This window comes from Dromiciops gliroides, chromosome 6 (assembly GCF_019393635.1).
Source record: "Dromiciops gliroides isolate mDroGli1 chromosome 6, mDroGli1.pri, whole genome shotgun sequence".
NCBI classification, from domain to species: Eukaryota; Metazoa; Chordata; class Mammalia; order Microbiotheria; family Microbiotheriidae; genus Dromiciops; species Dromiciops gliroides.
This window is the reverse complement of record NC_057866.1, coordinates 175,924,619-175,939,940: the sequence shown is the minus strand read 5'-3', so window position 1 is coordinate 175,939,940 and position 15,322 is coordinate 175,924,619. Positions and strand designations below refer to the sequence as shown.

The window sequence follows — 15,322 nt, the reverse complement described above, 5'->3', positions numbered from 1 at the left end:
AGTCGAAAATAGAACTCCCTCTGGGGTGCTGTTTGTAGTTTAACATCACATTTCAAAAGCATGATGGTTATTCAAAAATTACTCGATATAATCAAAGTTACATTTTATTAATGCTCCTTTCCCCAAGAGAAAATCTATATATTAACTGTCAGAGGCCATGAGAGAAATTATATGATTAAGAAACAGTTGATAAAGACCTACAGCCCTTGATAATAGTTTTTAAGTATTATGGTTGTAGAGCAAAATAAAAGGTAAGATAAAGATCAAAAATGTGATAAATTCTGTGGTGAGGAAAATCCCTTTTCTAAAGCAGGTCAGCAGCTTTTCAGCAACTTAGAGTCTTATATGGTTGCCAAGATTCTGAAGAGCTTAACTTAAGTGCCCAGGCTCATAGAGATAAGTATGTGCTATAAGGACTTGAACCCAGGTCTTGGCTTCAGGGCTGGCTCTCTATTCACTACACTATGCTGTCTCTCAGCAAAAGAAAATGGCCTTTATTTTACTTATTCATTTTGTCTTTGTACAAAATATTCCATTTACCTAAATCCTCATTATCAGCATACACTTTACAGAGGTTTAGATATGCTCTGCATTTTTCTAGTTGGATAAAGCATATTACACCAAAGTACTAGAGATAGCTAGTGTACATTTGTCACAAGAACTAAAGGTGACCTTAAAAGTGGGATTTAAAAAAATATATATGCAATTACTTTCGGGGGGAAAAATGTGCTGAATGTTTAAAAGTGCTAGGTCTAGAAATCTGGAATGTTTGGGTGAGTTTTGTGTTTTGTTTTCATTTGCTGTTTTACACAGTTCATGAAGGTAAATTTTTCTTTAAAGTCTCAGAATCAGGTTTCCAAAGAAAACTAAATTTTACTGATTCCAAGTATTCATCATACACTAAAGAATGATACTTCACCTAACCACTGCTGGCCCCAGCTGGAAATGAACAGCTTTGAAAATGACTTCATATTTAGGAAATGTACAGTATTGAAAAACACCACACACATAAACCCTCATTTATTTTTTTAAATCATCATTAAAATACGATTTTAAAATAACCTCTTCTTGAGCCCTGGAGGAAAAAATTCAAGCTGCTCAAATATAAAGAAGACTAAGACCTTCCCTCTATTGATTACCTCCAATTTATCCTGTCTAAAACTTGTTTGTACACAGTTGTTTGAATGTTGTTTCCCCAATTAGAATTCAACCTCCTTGAGAGGAGGAACTATCTTTTGACTTTCTTGGTTACCCCCCCCCCCCCCCCGCCATGCTTAGCATGGTGCCTGGCACATAGTAGGTGCTTAATAAATGACTATTGACCCACCATCAGCTTCTGAAGTTTCTAATCAGTCAAATTTAATCTGTCAAATATCACCTGTTTCCAATCATCCCAGTATTGAAACTTACCAAGTAACTGGAAAGTTTCAGTGTTAGCATGTTATAATAGTGTAACTGATACTATCACCACCACCTATTTTCATAGCTCACTTTAGTTTTCAGAGTGCTTTCATATCCATTATCTCATCTGATTCTAACAGATTTTTGAGGTTGAGAAGTTAGATGTTTCTTTCATTTTACAGATGAGAAAACTGAGGCTCAGGTTAATTACTTGAGTACGGTCTGACTCTTCTATTTTGATGATTGCAACTATAACAGTCAAGTTCTAGGTTGATCATAGGATATAGTTGTTGATAGAATGAGTTCAAATATAAGTTACAATAATCTTCTCATTGCTTTCCTTGACCTGAGTCTCTCCTCTACTCCTCCACTTAGCTGCCAAAGTCTGATTGTGTTATTACCCCCTACCTTCAATATACTGGAATGGCCAGAGATCTTCAAATATACCCCCCCGAAAAAATCACTTTTTACATATAAGAAAACTCGGGTGCAGGGAGAACATGTGACTTTCCTAAAGATACAAAGCTAGAGCTGGGTCCTCTGGCATTTTAAAATAAACACTTTCACAATCTGTCTCCAATCTATCTTTCCAGGCTCATTTCACACTACTCCCTCTTGCATGCTATCTTCTAGCCAAGCCAAACTACATGCTATGCTCTATATGAGGCATCGTAACTCCTACATCCATGGTTCTGCCTTGTACAGCCATCATTCCTGGAAAACTGTCTTATCTTAATGAAGACAACATGGCATAGTGGATGGAGCCTGAGAATCAGGATGGAATCAGAAAGATGGGTTTGAATCCTATTGTACTCCTAACAGTTACTATGTGACTCTGGGGTCAACCTGTCCCAGCTTCACTTTCTAGAGTCAGCATGTGACTGTGGACTGAGTTCTAGACTTGGAGTAAAGAAGCCTAGGGTTGAAGTCCTGCTTCCAATACTGATTAGTTTCGTTAGCACAACCTACTTACCCATGTCTCCTGTCAGAGCCTCAATGTTCTCACCTGTAAAAAATAGTGAAGTTGGACCATCTGATGACCTTTTTGCTCCTTTGCAGCTCTAAATTTATGATCTTGATAATAACCCTCATTCTTCTCCAGGCTGCTCAACTGCCTCTCCAGATTTTCTCTATCATGCCACAGAAACCTCCTGGCCCTGAAAGTTCATTCTACCACTGGACTTCTCACATTGAAAGCACCCTACATCCCTGAAGTTTATTCCTGATTGGCTACTTCCTCCCAGAACCTCCATTTTAAGGAAAACTCCAGGCCAGCCATGTTTTCATTCCTCTCCAGGTTGCAAGCCTATCTCTCTGGATTTTCTCTACCAATATGATCCATGCATGTACCTTCACTCCCCTTTTAGAGTCCTTTTATACGTTGTCTTCCACCATTAGAATATGAGCTCCTTGAGGGCAGAAAATGCCTTTCTTTCAACCCATCTATTCTCTGAACTTAGTACAGTGCTTGACCAGCACCTTAAAAAAAATGCTTGTTGATTGAACTTGACTCGTAAAATTATGATAATTATACCTGACATGAGATAATGTACATTAAAAAAAAACATATAAACCTTAAAGCAGAATATCTGTCTGCCATTATTATAGTCACCTCACAGACTCTCTAATCCCTTTCAGGGCACAGCTCAACTTTCTACATGATGCCTTTCCTGATTCCCCCACTTTAGTGGTCTAGCGGAGTCTACTGCTCCACCAAAATGACATTCTATTCACTTTGTATATATCTTGTATTTGAGGGGCCTTGGAGTCAGAAAGACCTAAGTTCTGCCTCTGACACATTCTGATTGGGTGACTATGGGGAAATGACCAGGTGGCCATGGGAAATGCTGGAGACAACTCTAGAAGACTTATATATGAGCTCCTGATCTGAAGTTTCCAATCTCAGGTGTGGACTCCATATTCATATACATCCAAGGCGATAAGGCAAAGTCTGGACACCCAGAGTCCTAGTTCCTTCCTCAGGTACCTCACAAGGGTAACTGAGTTATTAGGCTAAACCCCCCTAATCCTCTTTCTTCTACTCATATCACATCCTCTGCTTTTCCCAAAAGCACTGAAATTAACTCACTGCGCCCCTGTGGGCATATCTACTGCACTACAGTAGAGGTCAAGAACAGATAATAATTGATTTCACAAACAACTCTTCCAGAACATATCCATTTAATGGTGTAAGTGACCTACATGGACCATTATGTAAATTAGTTTGATATAAGAGAAAAAGACCCTTTTCCTTTTTATTACCTAAAAGATTAAGATGAGTAAGTTCTCTCTACTGCATAAATACTACTGGTTTTTATTCTCCCATGACAGACCACTGCTAGGATGCCTTTCACAGACTGTCTTTTATTGTGACATTAGTAAGATACTTCATTTATCTCTCCTACGAAATGGGAATTCCCTAGAGGGCAGGGACTGCCTGGCTCATCTAATAAGAGAACCAGGAATTTGTGCAGAATAGCCCACCCTCACTCTCACTAAGTGTTCATCAGCCTACAAATGAACAACTATTACCAATTGAAAAAACATACTTGATAGGAATTATTGGAAAATGAATACAAGGATCATTTTTATTCAACTTACAGCATAAGATGAATCATTTATTATGTCAAAGGAAAGAAACACTATCATGTGCAAGGTATTTTATAGTTCTTTTGAGGATCTAAAAACATTCCAGTAGCTAAAAGAAAGAAAATACCAGCCTGTAAACATATAATCTGCATAGTAAGACTTCAATTACCAGTAGAAGATGAACAACGTAGCATGTAAGAAGTTGTTTACTTCTTAATATGATGACCTTCCTTCCTAACCCCCAGCACTCCACAAAAAATAACAAAAAACTGAGAAGTGGAAGAAAAAGAACATAAGTTTTAAAAAGCATGATGAAGAAAGGAGAATTAGGTAGGGAACAAAAATAGGAAAATTGAGGTATTGCCTGCATTTCTGAAATTGATCTCTACAGGAAGATTATTTCTTTATTTGCAGATCAAATTTAATCATTATTCTTCCCTTCCCTACCCAAAAGGGTAAGAACTGTGTCTACATCTAACACTGGAATAAACACAAAAATAGGCATCCACTCCCCCACCCCAGAACAGTCAACGTGTATATCAGCAGCAGAAAAGCTACAAGCCCATGTTTAAACACATGGGGAGAGAAAGAGAGACTCTTCACAACCACTGTGTGCCACAAAATCTGAAAGTACCATTTAGAAAATTCCCTTTTCTCCCTCCCTTTAGGTTCTGTTTCAGATTTACTGCAATTCCTTGAAATCTCAGCAACCTAAAGTAAATGCTGTAGTTAATATACACAGACACACCCTGACACAGCCACACATACCTCTCACACCAAGTTTTGAAATGCCAATGAATTTCACCAACTTTTCTGAAGAGGTTCTCAGTTCTGGTCAAGCTCTCATCTAGCAGGTGTCCACTCTGAAAGGCGACCACACAGCAAAGCAATAAAACTAGGACATTTATATTCGAGGTTAAAGTTTAGGAAAACTAAAGTGCAGACAGCTTGCACAATTGTAGTGGTTCTAATTTCAAAGCCTTTGTCAATCCCGAAGCAAGTTCTTGCCATCGATCCATCCCCCTTGCAGCACTGTCTCCAGCTTCTATAGCTATCAAAGAAACACGAGACCAGAATCACAAACTCAGCTCCTGGTGGCTACTCCTTCAGGTAATACCATATCTTTGACATACTCAATAGAGTTCAAAGGTAAGTAGTTCTCATCATTTCTCCATGAACCCATATCCATTACCAAAGATAACTATATTGAACCCTAATTTGAAGAATCAGAGCCTCTAAAACAGGGATTCTTAAATACTCATGACCCCTTTTCACCTGAGAAATTTTATACAACCCCAGGAAATATAGGTATATAAAATAGGAATACATGACCTTTTACTGGTTGCCAAACTTTTCATGACTCCCATATTCAGTTATGTGAGCCTGTATAGGGTTGAGACCTACAATTTAAGGGCTAGCTCAAAAAGAGGGATCTTACCCTTAGGTCCATGAACTTGTTTTACACAACCTAAAACAAACTGACATCAATACATAGTCTATTTAGAGATGTGCATTATACATACATACCAATATGTAATATTTTCAAACATAATTGCTTTCTTTGTAAACCTATTTTAATTGTGCATTCAAAAACATGATTCTGAGCAGGGATTCACTGGTCTCACCAGACTGTCAAAGGGTTAAAGGGACTTGCTCTAAAAAACTATTCCAGCAATCATTCTGTCCACCAGAGCTGCTGTGAACTGAGCAAGTCACTTACCTCAATTGCCTTAAACATCCTGTGCCATCTCCAGACATCTTGATGTATATCTTGCACTGAAACCCAGATGGCTCTGAAGGAAGAGTGAGGTTGGTCGACCTTGCACAGCCCCTCCCTCACTTAAATTGTCATGATCCTTTCAAGAATGAAGGAGAGAAGACAACCACCAGAGCACTTCTGCTACCCATATGTAGGAGAGCCTACAAATTACCATTCACCACACTTCTCTGACGATGCCAAAAACAAAAGGCTTCTAATTTGATTTGTCACTTTGTGTTCCCTTTTCAGTTGGCTGAAACTGCTAGGAGTGCCATACAAAAGGTCCCTTTCCAGTCTACATATTTAATATCCAAAAGCAGGTTAAGAATTAAAAGTAACAACTGAAAGATAGCTCTGGTGATGATACAAGGAAAGGATGGGATGATGAATCAGAGGACCTGGGTTCAAGGCTGATCTCACTGGGTCTCCTTTCCCCATCTGTAAAATAAAGGAGCTGGACTAGATACTCCAGGTACTAGGTACTCAGAAGTACCTAGCAGGTCTAAATCTAGAATCCTATGTAATCTAGTCTTGAACTCATCAAGTGAAGTCAACAAGTATTTATTAAACACCTACTGTGTGACAAGTACTTTGTTAAGAAGTGTTAAGGATACAAAATAAGGAAAGAAAAAAGATAGTCCCTCCTCTCAAGGAGCTCACAGTCTAATGGGGGAGACAACAGGCAAACCACCAAGTATAAACAAGACATATTTATAAAGAGGATATTGGGAACAGCTTCTTCCAGAAGGTGAAATTTTAGCTCAGATTTGAAGGAAGTCAGGGAAACCAGATGGCACAGATGAGGGAAGAGAGAGAATTCCAAGCATAAGGAACAATCAGTGAAAGTGCGGAAATGTTTTGTTCGAGAAAGAACAAGGAGGCAAGTATCACTGGATAGCAGAGGACTAGATACTAGATAGCATGGAAAGAAGGTGAAAGAAGACTGAGAAGCTAAAAAGGAGTAAGGATTTTATACTTTTTTCCTTGAAAGTATTTGAAAGATGGTCTCAAGAAAGGCATGTTAAACTTCTCAAGCTTAGCCCCAGAACAAAGAAGTTGCAAATATGTTGACATACAGGGGAAATGGTAGCTGTTTAATGGAGGTTTGGTTTGAGTTTGGGAAGTCACAGGGAAAGTGAGTGGAAACAAATGGACAAACTCTTTCAAGAAGCAAAGGTCGTACTGACTTGATTGCTCCAAATTCCTAAAACAAGAGGTGGAAAAGTTGGAGTGGGCTAATATATGGTGAGACAACGGGTTTGGAAAACCAAGCTGAGTTGCTGGAGCTAATTTTAGGACATGATCTGTGGAAGTGGGTTGGAAGGAGCCAGGAGCCAGAGGAATAGAGAAGATGCCTGGGAATTAGTATGGTTGGAGTCTAAAGCAGGATAGATGGGAGTCTTGAAGCAGAGTCTTGTTGGGTATATTTATAGAGAATAATTGTGCTCTAGTATGGGTCAAACTAGGCCATCCAGACTCCAATGGGTAAGTAAAGATCCCCTTCCTTTAGCCCATCCCCCCACCATGGTGTGCACTGGAGAGTATGATCACAAGCAAGGTACTTTCTCCAACCTTCCTGCAGATGTTCCCCTACCTTACCCCCTTTCTGGCTGGATAGTAAATCCCCTCCCACTTCCCATTCAAGTGGAAAACCCAGAAGTCCTGCTCAGCTCCACACTTCTCCACCTCTACCCTCCCCCAAGGAATCACACTGCTGAATAAACTGGGAGTCACCAATTATATAAGCCTTTTAGTAAAATAGAGGATCACACCTGCCCTGCTGGCATGCTACCAAGAATCTGGAGGAAGTGTTATCAGACTTGCCCAAGTACCACCCAAATGACCCCTGACCTTGCCATCCATTGGCTTAAAACTGTTTATTTTTTTTCATTTATTCAGATTAGCTGGGTCTCTAAGGCCCCTTACAACTCAGATTCTAGGCTGCTGGGATGAACCAAAAACCAAAATAAACTGTACTAAATTGTTTTGAACCGGAAGCAATTTTTTAAGTGAACTTCAAACTAATCCCTAAGGTTCCCCACTAGCTCTATAAAGTTTCCATTTCTAAGAATCTAAGCTAAGGAGAGGAAAGGAGTGAACTGCTCTGACATGGCACCAAAGGAAGAGCAAAAACAATGTTTCCTTTTAACTCAAATTCCTGTACAATTTACAAATGCTCAAATTAGCATTAGAATTTATGCCATCTATGTTTTTAAGTTACCTTGTTAATTATATTCCTATGCAAAGTATAAATGGAAGTACAACTGGAAATTTATTACCTTATAGGTAACCTAAAAAAGGAATATACCACATATTTTTAAAGTGTCTATCTACGCGAGTAGTTCCCAATCCTTGTTTAGTCCCTATACCTCTTGGCTTTCAGTAAACGTTGACTTTCCTATTCCATAAGAAAAGAAATAGAGTTTACCACAGATATGCACCATACTGGATAATACAGATCAATTTTAATGAAGGAAACATAGCTTGGTATATAAAAACTTTTTTTCCCCTGACACCACTACCTGTAGAATATTTTGATAGAATCATAGTTAAAAGTGAAATAGTCCCCATATCCCCTTAACAAAGTTCTGGTATCTCCTGGGGGTTGAGAACACACTAGTTTGTATACATCCTTTGGAAACCTATTATAACAATTAATGAGACGGATGCAGAAAAGATTATATATGGAATCTAGTAATTTTAAATTTATGTCCTTCAACCCATAAAATGGATAATGGAAAATGTAATACAATATTTATACAGAGGATATACTGGCATCTTTCACTGATGAAACATTTAAACTCTGAAAACCTCAATTTCCCAACTCCTCAAAATCAGCCAAGATAATTCTCATCCATTATTCTTCATGTAATTAAAATAAATTATCAAAATTATTGGAAACATACCTGAGTTCACATGCCCACATTCATAATTGATACTGAAGGTTGATAGACTTCAGAAGAAGGGGAGGAAAATCCACATTAAATGTATATGTGTATTGCAACATACAATACTGAAGCATGTAGCTTCATGCGATGCTCACGCAAATTTTGTTGTTGTTTAGTCTTATCCAACTCTTCCTAACCCCATGGACCATTAACATGCCAGGTCCTTCTTTCCTCTACTATCTCTGAAAGTCTGTCCAAGTTCATGTTCATTTTTTCCATGATATTATCTATCCATCTTATCCTCTGCCATCCCCTTTTCCTTCTGCCTCAATCTTTTTTTTTTGGGGGGGGAGGCAGGCAATTTGGGGTTAAGTGACTTGCCCAGGGTCACACAGCCAGTAGTGTACAGTGTCTGAGGCTGGGTCCGAACTCAGGTCCTCCTGAATCCAGGGCTGGTGCCCCTTCTGCCTTCAATCTTAACCAACATCAAGTTCTTTTCCAATGAGTCCTGATATGCAATTTCCCCCATGACAAGTCCTATCTTCTTATTATGTGGCCTAGTTCACATAAGAAAAAACTCATGGGGGGGGGGGAGGAAACTCATGGACAGTTCATGCAAATATAGCTTTATAAATATCCTTTACAATGATATAAATCCATTATAAACTCAATTTAGAAATAATGGGAAAGTACTTACATATGGAAATATTTTCCAACCAAAAAGTATTTTTGAAAGCTCGTAAGCACATTCAGTAAGGTTCCTTTACTCAAAGAGAGAAAGGGTCAAAATTATTCAACATACTTTGGTGTCAATCAGCTTTCACACAATGGTTCTTTGAAATCTGAAAATGATTTACAATGAGAAGCTCTTTGGAAAACTAAACCTGAAGGCTTTGGCATCTAAAAGAATACAGATAAATATTAACTTGGACAGCCAAATAAAGAAAAAAATTCAAAAACATAGGTTTACTGTCTTGCAAATGCTTCAAGAAAGAGGACAATCTTTTAACCACTCACAGGGAGCCTCCTAAAATCAAAATGCCACACTCTAAAACCTATCTTTAAAATATACTCCTAGTTTCTTTAGGCGTTAATAATGAAATTTCATTAGCATTACAGATAACCCAAATAAATAGCTAGAATCAAACCACCACAAAGAAAAGTCCTAAATATCTAGATCTCACTTCTTGTGTCATTAATATATAATGAAAGATAATACTAGCATCGATATTCTGCCAATATTCAAAATTCTGCAATCCTAGTGTTCTAACTAAGGCTCTACCACTAACTTAGCCTTTGCTAGATGTGACCAGGTCATAATGATACTGAAGTAAAATGAGAATAACCACCTCTTTGCCTCACCAGACAATTCTAGCAATTTGTACTTGTAATGTTTTAAGTCAAAATAATGACGCATTTGAAATTCCTTTAAAGATAAAACAATAGAGATAACTGTTCAATGACCTTCTGATATCAAGCAAGGCATAAAACAGAAAGATTGTGTATTCTTGATAAAGGGGTTTTCAGTGGCCCAGAAAACATCTAGAACAGAGTACAAATCAAGGGGGACTTCCTCCAGATGCTCATTTGCTGATAACCCTTTCCTGGTGGCATCAAGCCTTAGAATACAGCTGGGTCTCTAAAATAGATCCATAGCTACTCAAAGTTTGAAATAACCATTTGACCAGTAAAAACTAAGTGGATGATGAATGCTTCTCATCCAGACCATAACATGCATGTAGATAGATAATGCATAAAGCTATTCTATCATCTCATATACCACAGACTGACACTTCAGATGACCAGTGAACTGGGTGTGAATTTTTTTAATTTTTTTTTTTTTGCAGGGCAATGGGGATTAAGTGACTTGCCCAGGGTCACACAGCTAGTAAGTGTGAAGTGTCTGAGGCCGGATTTGAACTCAGATTCTCCTGAATCCAGGGCCGTTGCTCTATCCACTGTGCCACCTAGCTGCCCCCTAGGTCTGAAATTAAATGAAATAAGTTTGTCGTGCAGATTGCCTTTGTGGGAAACTGCACGTCACTTTTAATGACCCCCCAAGCTTCTCACTGAAACAAATACCCACCTCTCTGGCACCAATATCTCTCTACTTCTGAAGTATTTTGGCAAAACATGGAATTCCATGGACTCTGAGGAACTAAATTTGAGGGTCACCCAAAGGCCAATTGACAAATGCATAGTGAATATAAATTGGCTACACTATACCACTGAAGCTACACTTTTTGGATATCATCAGGGAAGGAGGACTCAATGAGACGGTGAGTCAAGCACAAAGCAAGAATGAGAACAACAGAAAAAGAGCCCACTGGCTCTATTAGCACCATGTAAGGTCAAGGGAAGAGCCCGTAGCACATGGCATGGACTTCTGTGGCAGTTTCGGGTGAAGACAGGCAAGAGTCACATAAAAGGAGTGGAAGAATTGTGATGAGAACTGTGGAAAAGAGAATAACAACCACAACAATATAGCTATCACTTATATAATGTGCCAGAACCATGCTAAGTGCTTTACAAATCTCTCATTTGATCCTAACAACCTTGAGAGGGAGGTGTTATTAGTATCCCCATCTTATAACTGCCCAAGGTTATATCACATAGCTAGTAAATGTCTAAGAATGGATTTGAACTCAGGTCTTCCTGACTCCAGGCCCAGTTGGCTTTATCCACCTAGCAGTAACATGAATTACCCTGCTCCCCCAAACATTATATCTTGCTCCAAAGGCTCTCATGCCCTCGGAAAAGACACTGAGTTCTCAAGATATTCTATCAAAATGTGCATTCCTCTTGCAGGCTGCACTGAGCTGGAAAGGAACCAGTAAAGGACTGTATTAGGGAAAAAGCCCCTCAGTCCCTTCCTTTTTGCCAGATGATAGCACATAGAGGATGACAAATGTCAAGAAGAAATAATGATTTTGCTTGAAATGTAGTAGGAAAACTATTTGGGCTTCTTAGTTAAGTTTATTAAGCATGCCAATTCTGAAGCCTTGGAAAACGAAATTAGTTTAATTTCCTGTAGAATCCCATCTTCCATTTTATTCCTAAGCCACCATCCTAGCAATAGCCTCTTAATTGACTTCTCTATTTTTTAGGCTCTTTTTCCTCCAAAGTCATCCTAAATAATGCTCTACCAGACTGAACAGTCTACAGTTATTCCTTCCACATCATGGGGTTAAGATCTCAGTGTCCCCACAAGCTGGAAAATCTGCAGAAAAACACAAGCTTTTCACTGTGAGCTTGCTCCTCTTCCCTAGTATATATTTCAAAACCCTTAAACATCATCCTCCATTCTCTCCTCATTTACTCCAGTCCTTGATGGAAGGGAGGCCTTCTCACCCATGTCAATCATTCTATTTGTACCTTTAATCCTATGCCCTTCATCACCCCTTGACAAACTGTCCCTGTAATCATTGCTACTATTTCTTTCAGCTTCATTCACTGTGTATCTATTGTTTTCATCCATGCTGCTTACAAACATCTTCACAAAGTCTTCACCATCCTTAAAAAACCCTCACTTGGGGCAGCTAAGTAGCACAATGGATAAAGCACTGGTCCTAGATTCAGGAGGACCTGAGTTCAAATCCAGCCTCAGACACTTACTGTGTGACTGACCCTAGGCAAGTCATTTAACCCTCATTACCCTGGGGGGAAAAAAAAACAAAAAAAAACCCTTCTCTTGACCCTACCATCTCATCAGCTATCAGCCCATATCTCCCTTCCCTTTCAGTCAAACTTTTAGAAAAAAAAAAATATCTTCACTCATTGCCTCTATTTCTCTTCCTTTCCTCACTTCTCAAACTTATTTCTGGCTTCCAACCTCATAAATCAGCTGAATTTACACAAACTCAGAATGTCTAAACTTCAAACCTGTAAAGAATTAATTATTATTTGAGGTTTTTATGCCTCAGTGGCACTGGCCTGGTGCTCCACTGGTTGTAGCCTTTGCCAAGGGCTCTGGCACCTCACATCGTCACCACTCGTTGCCGCCTACATGGGCCTGGCAAAATTTTAATGATTGGAAGCCTAGTGAGGGCAGTCATGTGACTGTCAGAGCAACCATCCCATTGGCTGGGGCTGTGTGGGGTGTTTCTAGGTTTGGGGTGAGGAGAGAATTGGGCATTCTAGGTGGAAGCTGGAAAGCAACAGGCATTCTGCTGCATGTTTTCAGCTGATTCCTGGGTGGTTGGTATTTTTTCAGGTATTAAATTTCCCTTTCCCGTTGTATTTCCTTTCCCTTGATCCTACTGATCCCGTCTGTGTTGTTGGTTTTTTTTTTTTAAGTTCGTTCTTGTTAAAATAAATCTTGTTCTGTTTTGAGGGAGGCTGCTGGTTTCCTTCCTTGCCCCAATATTGCGGCGAGCCGCTTAGCTAGCACTCCCCAATTAAAAATTGGTCCCCACAAACCCAAAGACTTTCTTTCTCTCAGCTGACATCCTTCTTTGCTGCATTTTATATTGTGGGTCAACTTCTAACTCTTGAATGTTCTTCTCTCTTGAGATCATGTGTAACTGGTTAAGCAGCTTCAGTGGTTCCCTAAAAGAAATATTCCCGGGACAGCTAGGTGGTGCAGTAGATAAAACAGCAGCCCTGGATTCAGGAGGACCTGAGTTCAAATTCAGATTCAGACCCTTTGGAGGGGAGGGGAGGGGGAGGGGAGGGTGTGGGGATGTGAGGGGAGGAGAGGAGAGGAGAGGAAAGGAAGATTCCTAGAATAAAACAAATTACTCTGTCGTTTAAAGTCTTTCAAATCTTGACTCCAGCCTACTTTTGGATAATCACATCATTCCCTTCCAGTCAAATTGGTCTATTTGCTATATTTCCTTGTACCCAACATCCCACCCCCAAGTCTGTGCTTATGCACATGCCAGAAAAGCACTCCTTCACTTATACCACATAGAATCATGCTTTCAAAGTTCAGCTCAAAGGTCACATCCTAGTAGATGTTTCAAAGTTCAGCTCAAAGGTCACATCCTAGCTCCCTAGCTGGTACTGTTTCCCCCCTCCCTGTATTTATGTATATGTAAAAATATATATTCATACAAGTAAATACAAATAAGTACAAACAGATTTATAAATATATGTATATATTTATAATATATTACATTAGATAATGTATAAATGTATATTTATAAATATATATGTGCATATGTGTACACATCTGTGTGTATATGTATTTACTTGTGTGAATACAATTTTTTTCACCTGTAACATAACAGGAGCTTAATAAATGCTTGTTGAGGGTCCCAAAGAAATTAAAGTATCACTTGCCCCTTCCTAGAAGACTGATAACAACAGAAGGGCTCTCAATCTAGCTCATCCTTTCTCAAATGAAGAAACTGAGGCCAAGAGTGGTTGTAGCTAACCCAAGCTAAATGCCTGATTAGTAACAGAGTAAAAACTAGAACCCAGGTCTCCCAGTTGCAGAGCTCTTTCCATTGGAGTATAATGATTTTTTCATCTCTTGATGAAAGGAGAAAAGGTAAGGATATGGACAAATGGATTCTTAATCTAACGTCTCAAGTGAGCAAAGGGGGGAAAGAGGGCTTTACTTACATTTTAAATACATAATCATTCAAAATCACCAGGGAGGAAATATAGTTACTGACAACCAAAACCAATCATGTAATGTTTTATGGATGATAGAAAATACTTACAAGTTTAAAATATATATAACAAGCTAAGAGTATTTAATTTTTTCTTTTTTAGTATCTGAAACAGTAAAAATAAAGACCTGAAAAAACCTGAGAGGTACAGAGGCTTACATATTGGAATCCAAACTGGATCAGGGTATAGTTGTTTAAGACACATCAAAGGACAGATGTTTAAGCAATGTGGAATAACTCTCTTCTCATTTCTCATTTATCTTCTTACTTCTGAATACCTTCATCCAGCTGGGTAAGGATGATGGATTGCTTGACTCCAAGCTTTCAAAGATTTACAGGGAATGTTGTATGTGTGTTTTCCCCCTTTTGCCATGGCATATTTTGTTTCAGGCAATTTGGGGCAGATATAACTTTACTGAAAATTGATTCAATATGTTTAGCACTATTCAAATCAACTCCCTTCCTAAATGAATCACATTATAAAAAATTCCAGTGCACAAAGTACATGCACAAAATATATGCAGTGCCTATAGTAACTTGAAATTTAATTGCATACACACAGAGAATAATACTAGGGAAATTCAGTTTATTCATTTATTATTCTAAGGACTCAACTCAGTTCCTATTCAGATGCACCATCAGGGCAAGGAAGTGACCCTGGGTTTTCAAAGGCTATCTAACTGGAAAGGATTCAAGTTGAAGCCCAATGATTAACTATATGGCTGCAGTCCAATTACCAGCCTCAATAAGGTCAAAAAGGCTCATCTGCAAATTGGCTCAAGGTGATGGATTTTCAGGCCCTAGCCTCTACAATTCTCAGAGACCATAACTACATTGCAGAAAGGGCATACTCTACATTAGTGAAAGGACAATCCAACCTCAATAATGAAGTTACAGAAGTATTTAAGTAGAATTCCAAGAAGGAAACTCTCAGAGCGCATGGAGAGTGATTTAAAAAGGTACCAAGAACAAATGCCTCCTGGGCCTTGACTTTTTTTGTCACACCTTTTCAAATCAATCCAACAAGCATTTGCTAAGTGCCTTTACTATGGTATGTGCGTGTTCCC

General features: G+C 38.8%; 1 protein-coding gene across 5 annotated transcripts in view; it reads right to left on the bottom strand.

Annotated features, from left to right (window-relative positions):
* The window catches only part of RAPGEF2 (Rap guanine nucleotide exchange factor 2), a 341,360-nt gene that overhangs the window by 292,680 nt on the left and 33,358 nt on the right, over nucleotides 1-15,322 (bottom strand). The gene's annotated exons all lie outside the window — the stretch shown is intronic.